This window comes from Zingiber officinale, chromosome 6A, assembly GCF_018446385.1.
Source record: "Zingiber officinale cultivar Zhangliang chromosome 6A, Zo_v1.1, whole genome shotgun sequence".
Classification (NCBI taxonomy): domain Eukaryota; kingdom Viridiplantae; phylum Streptophyta; class Magnoliopsida; order Zingiberales; family Zingiberaceae; genus Zingiber; species Zingiber officinale.
In genome coordinates this window covers 36,138,411-36,150,585 of record NC_055997.1, presented here as the reverse complement: position 1 = coordinate 36,150,585, position 12,175 = coordinate 36,138,411, and positions in this window count along the sequence as shown.

The following is a 12,175-nucleotide window of genomic DNA, read 5'->3' as shown; positions in this document are numbered from 1 at the left end:
TCCTATTCCTGAGTGGAAGTGGGATCACATTACCATGGACTTTGTGGTAGGGTTGCCGAGGACACGACGAGGCCATGACGCGATTTGGGTAATCGTTGATCGATTAACCAAATCAGCGCACTTCTTAGCGATTCGGAGGACTGATTCCCTGGATCGATTGGTAGATTTGTATTGCCGAGAGATTATCAGACTACATGGTGTTCCATTGAGTATCATTTCGGATAGAGATCCACGGTTCACGTCTCGTTTCTGGCAGAGTCTGCAGCAGGCCTTGGGCACACAGTTCCGTTTCAGTACAGCTTTCCATCCACAGATAGATGGACAGTCAGAGCGGACCATTCAGACTTTAGAGGACCTGCTGAGGTCATGTGTTATGAATTTTGGGAGAAGCTGGGAGGACCACCTGCCATTAGTAGAGTTTGCCTACAACAATGGCTATTATTCGGCTATCCAGATGGCACCGTTTGAAGTGTTGTATGGTAGACCTTGTCGGACACCCACCCTATGGGATGAGGTTGGAGAGGCTCAATTGTTAGAACCTCATAGAGTTCGGAGGATGCAGAGTTGGTCCTACTATCGACGGAGGATGTCGAGGCGCAGGATCGCCAGAAGAGTATGTTGATCGGAGACGCAGACCACTAGAGTTCTCTACTGGCGACCATGTATTTCTACGAGTTTTCACCCACAAAAGGGGTGAAGAGATTTGGCCTCCGAGGTAAACTAGCTCCATGATACATTGAGTCCTTCGAGATCTTGGAGAGGATCGAAGCGATAGCTTACCGACTGGCACTACCACCATCCCTGTCAGGCGTGCACGATGTATTTTATGTATCCATGCTGAGGAGATATGTACCCGATCCGACGCATGTGCTGGCAGATATCCCAGTTCCAGTTCAGCCTGACATTACCTATGAGGAGGTTCCGGTACGGATTCTCGACCGGAAGGAGCGTCAGTTGCGGAACAAGACCATCCGGCTGATAAAAGTTGGATGGCAGCATCATTCGGACGAGGAGGCTACTTGGGAGCTCGAGGACACTATCCGAGCTCGATATCCCCATCTTTTCACTTGAGGTATGTGATTTATTTACCGTTCAGCATTTATACTCTATATCTGTTGTTAGTACTTGCTGATGGTAGATAACGAAATTTGGGGACCAAATTTTTATAAGTGGGGGAGAATGTAAAATACCGGAAATAGGCGAATATGATTAAGGGAAATTTTCGAAATTTTTGGAAATTTTTCGGGAATTTTTCGGAGCTCGTACGGATAAGTTCACGGGGATAAAAACGGGGTCCGGAAAAGTCTGTTTTGGCTACCCCAATTAAGTGAGGAAAAGTTGAATTTTTCTTAATTCTTTTCCTTTATTTATTTATTTTCTTTTTCCTGCATTTTTCGCCGTTTCCTCATTTCTTCTCCCCGACGCCGATCGCGCGCCGTCTCTTTGCCCTAACCGCCGGCGGCGGTTTCTCCTCGCCAAAGCTTTAAAACCCTCGGCCCAAGCTCGCTTTCTTCTTCTTCTCCTCTGCCCGAGCCTCACCTGACGCCACCACAGCGCCCGACGCCTCTGCCCTAGATCGGAGTTGAAGCCCTAGCCGCCGGCGACGCAATCGGCCACTTTCTCTTCCTTTCTCCCCTCCACCGCCGATTTTCCCTTGTGCCCTAGCACTATTGCCGGCACAGTGGGTGCATCCCAGCCGCCGCCGCACCTTTGCATTCCGACCACCAGGTTCTGCCGAGCCCTAGTCCTGGTCTTCTTCTTGATATGTTTGATTTCAGCAGTGAGGGTTTATTTAACAGGATTGTGTGCTGTGGGTTGATACTGTGGTGTTGGAATTTTGATCGTGAGATGAAGTAGGACTTGTTGTGGGATTGCTTTTGGTTTCCAGCAGCTACTTCATCCTGTAGCAATCAGCTTTGACTGTGAATTGAGGTAAGATTTAGGGATTTGATGCATGATGTAGAGGATGGTTAGATAGGTAAATACATTGAATTAGGTTGGAATTGGATTATTATGATGATGGATATGAAATAGGTTTATGGGTTGATATTGGAATTAAGGATGAACTTATTATTTAATTGGATTAGAATTTAGTTTGGCTAATTGTTGTATGATAGAATTAGCTAAACTAGACATTATGTTGGATACAGGACTTTGACACGAGACGAGTATCTCGACGTAGTGTTCGGACCGGATTGAACATTTTGTCGGAGGCGGGTACTTTTGACTTTTGTTGTCTTTGATATGCTTAGTAATGGAATTAACATGTTTCATTAATTATGTTTCTTATCTATTCTGGTTAATCACTACCCAAATCTTGGTACATGTTTGATTGATTGATTTGCTTTACATCCCATGTATACTTTACCTGTCTATACATGCTTATAGGGGGTAGTGATATACCATGTTTCACCATGTTCAGGACCTAGGTTTTATACCTTCTGTATACCTTTGAATTATTTTGGATTCGTTGACCTTTGATGCATTTTTATATATATGTGGATTAGGTCTGGATATTCTTGTGGTTAGTGCCATGCACCATTTGCATGATTGCATGCTGTGCGATAGTCCGCTCCATTATTGTTGAGCACATCGCCAGTTACATGGATCTGCACACACCATCACTCATGGGTTAGTGGTCGATTCAGGCTGAGTGTGTTGCAGCAGGGACTCTGTTAGGCACCGTTGGTCCGCTCATGGGTAGTGTGACACAACGTGTTATCCGGCAGGGATTCCTCCCCGTCTTTGAGTACCGGGAGTTGAGAGCATTGCGCTCCCCCATCTATGATTTGGGGTAGGAGGATAGGTGTACTCCGACAGCATCCCGTCCACTCGGTCACTCATCAGGAGTAGTGACGACAGAGTGCACGGTTGTCACAGCCCTACCCACTCGGCCTCACTTTTGTATGAGATGATCGACTGGCGTCAGGGGTGACCAGGACGCATCATTGGCATCATATGCATGATGCATTTATTGCTTGTGTTTGTGTTTGCTGCATATATATGCTGCATATTGTTTGGATACCTATGTTTGACATGCATACAGGATTTCCTTATCCCTCGGACTGTTTGACCTTATACTCAGGACCTGGTTAGTACAGTATTCTCCTGTTTATTTCAGATGCATTCTTATCTTTCTTATCAGGAGACTGTACGCATGATTAGTGCTAGGTGTTGTTTCTTTACTTTGCATATCAACTGTACCTGCTGAGTGTTGGACTCACCCCGCCTCCATTGTTGTTATTTTCAGGTTGATGCTGTGTCGCTAGTCCTCACTGCACGTAGTGCTGGTCCTGCAGACCTCCAGGATATGTTTGGTTTTCTTTGGTTTCTTTCTGTTCTAGACTGTTTGAACTCGTTATGTTCTGGATTTATTTGCTTATGGACATGATATAGATTTTATTATATTGATGGATTTGAATTTGGTTTTTATTCTACCACATGCCTGCCTGGATGGCAGAAGAGGTGAGTTCGTCGGTTTTGAGCTTTACGAGTGTAGATGAGTAGGGTGGTTTCTTGAGTCAGAGTATTATTACTGCGTGGTTGTGTCAGCCAGAGGCTGAATATATATATAAACTGCGTGGTGATTGATTTTTATTATTGTTATGATTCCAGCCGCCTGTGGCTGAGTATTTAGTGCTTGTAGAAAATTTTTGATTGTCCGCCGTACAGGGGAGATGCTGCCGAAATTTTCTCGGACAGGGACTCTTCTAGGGCCTGACACTCCGTGTTAGGACCTTCGCATAGCGGCTAGAGAGGGGGGGTGTGAATAGCCAACCCCAAATTCTCGTTTCTTCCTACAATTTGAGTTAGCGCAGCGGAAATAAAGAGTAGAAACGAAAATGGAGAAGATCAAACCTCAAACACGACGATATAATGAGGTTCGGAGATGATACTCCTACTCCTCGGCGTGTCCGTAAGGTGGACGAATCCTATCTATCCGTCAGTGGATGAGACCCCGGAAAACCGGCTCATAAAAACTCCTTCTGGGTGGAGAAACCTCGCCACAATCTCTCTTGCAACATCAAAATCGGAGTACAAGAAATACAGCAAGAAGCCAAGAATAATATGAATGTAAAAACACTAGTTTGCTTGCCTTCTTGTCGACTGTTGATGAAGCAACAACTTCACGGATGCCAACCACAGCACAGCAGCAACTGTTCAGTTGGAAACTCAGCCGAGGGAAGCTCACACGAAGCTTCAGGGATGAAGAACTCAGCAAAGCTCAGATCGCAAGGAGGAAGAGTCAAGAAGCAGTCCCAACAGTAGAGGCCCTCCACCTTATATCAACCTACGAAGAAGACAACGAAGAAATCTAGCCGTTATGACTCAACGGCTAGACCTGGACCGATCAGGCTCCACCCTGATCGGTCCAGGGTGGATCTGATCGGTCAGGGGACCGATCAGGCCCTACGCTGATCGGTCCCCAGACCGATCCCAACTCTCACAGAGAGTTGGTTATGATCCCTGATCGGTCTGTGGACCGATCAGCCTTCTTACTGATCGGTCCCCAGACCGATCAGATAACTCACAGAAGCTTTCTGTGTGGTTACTGATCGGTTCATAGACCGATCAGATAACCCACAGAAGCTTTCTGTGTGGTTACTGATCGGTCCACAGACCGATCAGATAACCCAGTGTTTCACTGGATCGGTCAGCAGACCGATCCAATTACCCAGCCTTAAACCTAAAGCCTTCCTGATCTAGAGAACGAGCTACCGAGCCCTCTCTGACCTAGTCCGGAGAACGAGCTACCGATCCCTCTCCGACTTCCACGTCCGGTCTAGAGAACGAGCTACCGAGCCCTCTCCAACTTCGTCCGGTCCAGAGAACGAGCTACCGAGCCCTCTCTGACCTAGTCCGGAGAACGAGCTACCGAGCCCTCTCCAACTTCGTCTGGTCCAGAGAACGAGCTACCGAGCCCTCTCTGACCTAGTCCAGAGAACGAGCTATCGAGTCCTCTCCAACTTCGTCCGGTCCAGAGAACGAGCTACCGAGCCCTCTCTGACCTACCATGCCAAGCTTCCATACTTGTACTTTTCCCCGTGCTAAGCTCCCTGCTTGGACTTTTCCCGTGCCAAGCTCCCTGCTTGGACTTTTCCGTGCCAAGTCTCCATACTTGGACTTTTCCGTGCCAAGTCTCCATACTTGGAATTTCCCGTGCCAAGCTCCCTGCTTGGACTTTTCTCGTGCCAAGCTCCCTGCTTGGACTTTTCCGTGCCAAGTCTCCATACTTGGACTTTTCCCGAATTAGGTCAACTCAAGTCGGGTCAACCAGATCAACCTTGACCAAAGGTTACACCCACAATCCCCCAAGTTCCTATTCTTGTCAAACATCAAAATACAACTTCTCCATTCTTGTCAAACATCAAAATATACCTCGAGTCAGGTCAACTCGAGTCGGGTCACCCAGGTCAACCTTGACCTAAGGTTGCACCAACAATCTCCCCCTTTTTGATGTTTGACAAAAACCATAATCAAGTTAGGTTAACTCGATAACCTAACTCAGGTTTTCCAATAGTTCTCCAATGTTCTTCCTTGAACATTCTCCTCAAGCTCCAATGTTCTTCCTTGAACATTCTCTGGACATTCTCCCCCTTTTTGACACACATCAAAAAGAGTGAATCAAGGTCAAGAGTTTCTTTCTAATGAAAGTCCCATACCTTTCATTGAAACCCTTAATTTCCCCCTTGATACTAAAATCAACAATCAACTTAGTGATAATCCCATATCACTCATCCTCAGAAATCTTGACGAGTAAGAACTCCCCTAAAGGTCAACTCCCCCTTGACCATTAGGTAAAACTCCCCCTAAAGGTCAACTCCTCCTTGACCATTGCACCAACAATGTCTTGGAGAGTTTCAACCCTTTAGAAATTTAAAGCACCAACTTCCATAACTGAAATTTCAGACAACAGTCGAAAGTCAGCATTTTAGACACTGATCGGTCACCGACCGATCCACATTTCCTCGATCGGTCCAGGACCGATCCAGACTTCTGGACCGATCAGGATCCTCTCGATCGTCCACAACTTCGATAAGGATTTGATTTTCTCCCGAAATTCAGAAACCCCTAAAAAATCACAGAAAACTCCAAAAATTGTAAAATTTTGAGGATACATTCCTCATGACAAATATTATCATGGAAAAATAGTTTTCTATGAAAATAACTTCCATTTTTAAATCTTGATACAAAGTTCGAAAGACTTTGAAATAGCTCAAGGTTAATCCATCTTTGTATCAACTTGCTCAATGATGAATGCTATCACTAGAAAAGTTTCATCAAGGTTTTTCAAATCAATTTTGAAATGATTTTAAACCATTCAATTTAGGACCACAATCTTAGGACTAAATGTACATGACTTGTACACAAGTTTTCCCTATGGTCCTCAATTTCGAATTAGGCTCATCTAGGTACAAGAACTATGCATCTTGATCCTAACTCATCATCCTAATACCTCACACACATCTAAGGTGTATCAAACACATCCACGTCAATTTTGATGTGAGATATGGGTTTAGGTCATCTTAAGCTAAGTTCTTATGCATTTTCTAAACAACAATTTGATCTCCATATCAAATTGTGTTTCTATCCTTAAATCAATTTAATTGATCATAAATGCAAGAGATGATGACATGGCATAAAATAATATCATAAGTGAAAACATGTGTCAATGTCATGATGTCATGACATAAGGTATGAAACTTAAATAAGGCATGACATATAACTAACCTAAGCATTATCATGACATTTCAAATGATAATAAAATAAATATGATGTCATGACATGGCATATGACAAACAATATATGGCAAATAATATATAAAGGTATAGAAAATACCTAATTCTAGCCTTAGTTGTCATTTTTGATAATTTTGATCATTTTACCATAAATTCTATATTCCTAAGTGTAATAGACCTAAAGTCATATACTAAAGATTTTTAGATCAATATGTGTCAATTAGATTGACCCTAGAAAACTCCTCAAATGTGGTTGGCACATCCTAATCACCTTAGGAATAATTTTTAATTTCATTTTCAAGGCTTGATTACACCTTGAAAATTCCTAAAATGCCACATTTTGCCATGAGTAGGTTAACTACCTATCCAATTAAGGTTGGCACACTCTAAACCATCTAGCGTGAAGGAATCACGCTCCTAGGAACCCAATACCTATTTAAGCTCATTAGGTTCACTAAATATTCACTAGGGATGACTTCCGTAGCAACCCTCTTAATGACCCTCCTAGGCTTTAAAGCCTTGGTCATTTGGGACTCATCAAGATCAACTCTAGGGGTGACTCCCCTTGTGATCTTGGTGATGGTCTTCCTAGCCCTACGTCTTGTTCCATAATCGAATGGAACATTATAATACGTGGGCTTGACCACTTGAGACTTAGGTTTTTGCCATGAGTAGGTTAACTACCTATCCAATTAAGGTTGGCACACTCTAAACCATCTAGCGTGAAGGAATCACGCTCCTAGGAACCCAATACCTATTTGAGCTCATTGGGTTCACTAAATATTCACTAGGGATGACTTCCGTAGCAACCCTCTTAATGACCCTCCTAGGCTTTAAAGCCTTGGTCATTTGGGACTCATCAAGATCAACTCTAGGGGTGACTCCCCTTGTGATCTTGGTGATGGTCTTCCTAGCCCTACGTCTTGTTCCATAATCGAATGGAACATTATAATACGTGGGCTTGACCACTTGAGACTTAGGTTTATGACACAAACCTCTCATGTCCTTGGGCTTTGATTTTTGACCCTTAGACCCTAGAGTTGACTTCTCCAAATTCTTAAGAGCCTTTTCTAAAGTGTCAAGTCTTGACATTAAGACTTGATTTTCCTTCTTTAATACCTCAAGCTTTAATTTTCCATTTTTCTTTGAGGTATTCCTAGGCATATGTCTAGTTGTTTTGGGATTCCTATCTAGGTTTTCCTTAACCTTAGATGAGTTAACTCTAGGGTTGGCATTTCTAGCATTGTCCTTAGCTAGGCTAACATGTTTGGCACCTAAGCACATGTATCGATTTCTATGGTTCTCATGCTTATCATTATTGACAATTGCAATAAAACTACTAGCATGTGTCTTATTAGAATTGCAAGAATGTGCCTTAAAGGATATCTTAGGGTTTGCCATAGCTCCCCCCATAGATGAGCTTGGTCTCTTGTCCTTGTGAGGTTGCCTCCCCCTTGGACATTGACTCATATAATGTCCCCTTTGCTTGCATTGGAAGCACACCACGTGCTCCTTGCCCTTGCTATCGAGACTCCGGCTTCCTTGACTTTTGGTGCCGGTGGAGTCTTCCTAATCCTCTTTGGACATTTACTTTTGTAATGCCCATATTCCCTACACTCAAAGCACATTATATGTAATTTACTTGAAATTAAGTTGCTTGAGTTACTTAGGGTTGAGGATGGATATAAGCTCTCTCCTTCATCCCTTCCGGAGGTAGAGGCTTCTTCTTCTTGCTCCAGTCGTGAAGAAGAACTCTCCTCCTCTTTTTCCTTAGATGTTGAGTAGCCCTCAACTTCTAATTCCATACCTCTATGATGTGAGCTACTTGGCTCACTTGACTCCTCTTCATGACTTGAATTGGAGCTCTCCTCATGGAACTTAGCCAAGTTGTTCCACAACTCCTGGGCATTGTTGTATCTACCTATCTTACACAAGATATCATTAGGTAATGAAAATTCAAAGATTTTCGTTACCTCGTCGTTGATTATGGATTGGTGGATTTGTTCCTTCGTCCACTTCTTCTTTTCGAGAGGTTCTCCTTCTTTATCCACCGGAGGAATAAAACCTACTTGTACATAATTCCAATTTACTAGGTTAGTCATAAGAAAATACTTCATTCTTACCTTCCAAAACGCGAAGTCGTCGCGATCGTAGAAGGGTGGAATCGTGACGCCTTCTCCAAGTTGATCCATTCTCTAGCTCGTGCTCCCCCGGGTGTTAATCCGACGAAGAGCGACCTCGCTCTGATACCACTTGTTAGGACCTTCGGATAGCGGCTAGAGAGGGGGGGTGTGAATAGCCGACCCCAAATTCTCGTTTCTTCCTACAATTTGAGTTAGCGCAGCGGAAATAAACAGTAGAAACGAAAATGGAGAAGATCAAACCTCAAACGCGACGATATAACGAGGTTCGGAGATGATACTCCTACTCCTCGGCGTGTCCGTAAGGTGGACGAATCCTATCAATCCGTCAGTGGATGAGACCCCGGAAAATCGGCTAATAAAAACTCCTTCTGGGTGGAGAAACCTTGCCACAATCTCTCTTGCAACAGCAAGATCAGAGTACAAGAAATACAGCAAGAAGCCAAGAACAATATGAATGTAAAAACACTAGTTTGCTTGCCTTCTTGTCGACTGTTGATGAAGCAACAACTTCACGGATGTCAACCACAGCACAGCAGCAACTGTTCAGTTGGAAACTCAGCCGAGGGAAGCTCACATGAAGCTTCAGGGATGAAGAGCTCAGCAAAGCTCAGATCGCAAGGGGGAAGAGTCAAGAAGCAGTCCCAACAGTAGAGGTCCTCCACCTTATATCAACCTACGAAGAAGACAATGAAGAAATCTAGCCGTTGTGACTCAACGGCTAGACCTGGACCGATCAGGCTCCACCCTGATCGGTCAGGGGGACCGATCAGGCCCTACGCTGATCGGTCCCCAGATCGATCCCAACTCTCACAGAGAGTTGGTTGCGATCCCTGATCGGTCTGTGGACCGATCAGCCTTCTTACTGATCGGTCCCCAGACCGATCAGATAACTCACAGAAGCTTTCTGTGGATCCAGATACCCATAGTATCATTGGATCGGTCAGCAGACCGATCCAATTTCCTAGCCTTAAACCTAAAGCCTTCCTGATCTAGAGAACGAGCTACCGAGCCCTCTCTGACCTAGTCCGGAGAACGAGCTACCGAGCCCTCTCCGACTTCCACGTCCGGTCCAGAGAACGAGCTACCGAGCCCTCTCTGACCTAATCTAGAGAACGAGCTACCGAGCCCTCTCTGACCTAGTCCGGAGAACGAGCTACCGAGCCCTCTCCAACTTCGTCCGGTCCAGAGAACGAGCTACCGAGCCCTCTCTGACCTAGTCCAGAGAACGAGCTATCGAGCCCTCTCCAACTTTGTTCGGTCCAGAGAACGAGCTACCGAGCCCTCTCTGACCTACCATGCCAAGCTTCCATACTTGGACTTTTCCCCGTGCCAAGCTCCCTGCTTGGACTTTTCCCGTGCCAAGCTCCCTGCTTGGACTTTTCCGTGCCAAGTCTCCATACTTGGACTTTTCCGTGCCAAGTCTCCATACTTGGACTTTTCCCGTGCCAAGCTCCCTGCTTGGACTTTTCCCGTGCCAAGCTCCCTGCTTGGACTTTTCCGTGTCAAGTCTCCATACTTGGACTTTTCCCGAATCAGGTCAACTCAAGTCGGGTCAACCAGATCAACCTTGACCAAAGGTTGCACCCACAATCCCCCAAGTTCCTATTCTTGTCAAACATCAAAATATAACTTCTCCATTCTTGTCAAACATCAAAATACAACTTCTCTATTCTTGTCAAACATCAAAATATACCTCGAGTCAGGTGAACTCGAGTCGGGTCACCCAGGTCAACCTTGACCTAAGGTTGCACCAACACTCTGAGAGTTTTAGGAATTACTATCAACATGTGTGCAATGTTAGTTAAGATAAATTAGTAGTCCAGTAGCGCCCCGTCCTCACAAACTAGTAGTGAGGAGGGTGGGGTGTTACAATATATGTATTCTCCCAAGTCCTTCATATCGAATTATATTGGACAACCATACCCTTACTTCTGACAACACTTTGATATTGTTTCCAACTACCAAAAATGTTATCTACGTATAGTATAAGAAATACCACCATATTTCCATCACACTTTTTGTATACACAAAACTCATTCGGTTATAAAATAAATCCAAAGGTCTGGATTATTTTATTAAACCGAATGTACCAAGACCTTGAAGCTTTACTTCAGTCCATACACTGATTGAGCTTACACACAAGATGCTCTTTGTTCTTTGCAATGAACCCTTCTGGTTGCTTTATATGGATGTTTTCTTCAAGACTTCCATTAAGGAAAGTTGTCTTGACATCCACTTGCTAAATCTCATAGATAAAAGAATCTGGATAGACTTAAGCATGATTATCGGTAAAAAAGTTTCCTTTTTCAACAAACCTTGCTTTGAAAGTTTCTACCTTCCTGTCTATCCCTCTTTTCCTATTGTAGACTTATTTTCACCCAATGGCTTTTACACTATTTGGTGATTTTATAAGCTCCCAGACTCTACATATATTCTAATTCTGTATTCTTTGCAAAGATGCTACATCTTTATCTTGGAGTGTTTCATCATATGTCCAGGGATCAGGTTCATGTCTACCAAGGATCAAGTCCAAAGACTCTTCCAAAACATGAATCTTTTAGGTTGCCTAACAACTCTCCCACAATGACGAGACACTTTCTGCAATTGTGTATCATTTGTGATACGTGTTGTAGTTTCTTGTGATATTTCATCTTGTATAGTTGGTACTAGATTAGACGTGTCCTTTATTATTTTCTTAAGAATAAATTTACTTATGGGCTTGTGGTTTATTATATAGTCCTCTTCTAAAAATCGATCATTGATGCTAACAATGACCTTCTGATTTTTAAGACTATAAACCTACTTTTGTTTATCTAGGATAACCCACAAACAAGTGAACTCCTGTCCAGCTTATCATTGTCTCTCTTCAACATATGTGCTGGACTACCCGAATCCGAATATGCTTCAAAATAGGTTTACACCTATTTAGCAATTCTATATGAGTAGAGAGTTCTGACTTGGAAGGTACTATGTTCACTTTCGTTTCCAGTGTATATCCTTAAAACAAATTTGATAATTTTCTGAATAACTCATCATCGATCTAATTATTCCATAAGAGCCTTATACCTTCTTTCTACTACACCATTATGTTGGGGTGTACCAGGTGCAGTTAGTTGAGATTAAATCCCGACTTCTGATAAGTGACTCCTAAACTCTCCTAAGAGGTACTCATTACTACGATTTCACCGTAGTGTCTTGATACTTTTACTTTGACGTTACTCCTCATCAGCCTAGTACTCTTTGAACTAATCCAAGCACTTAGACTTGTGGCACGTCAAGTAAATGTATCCT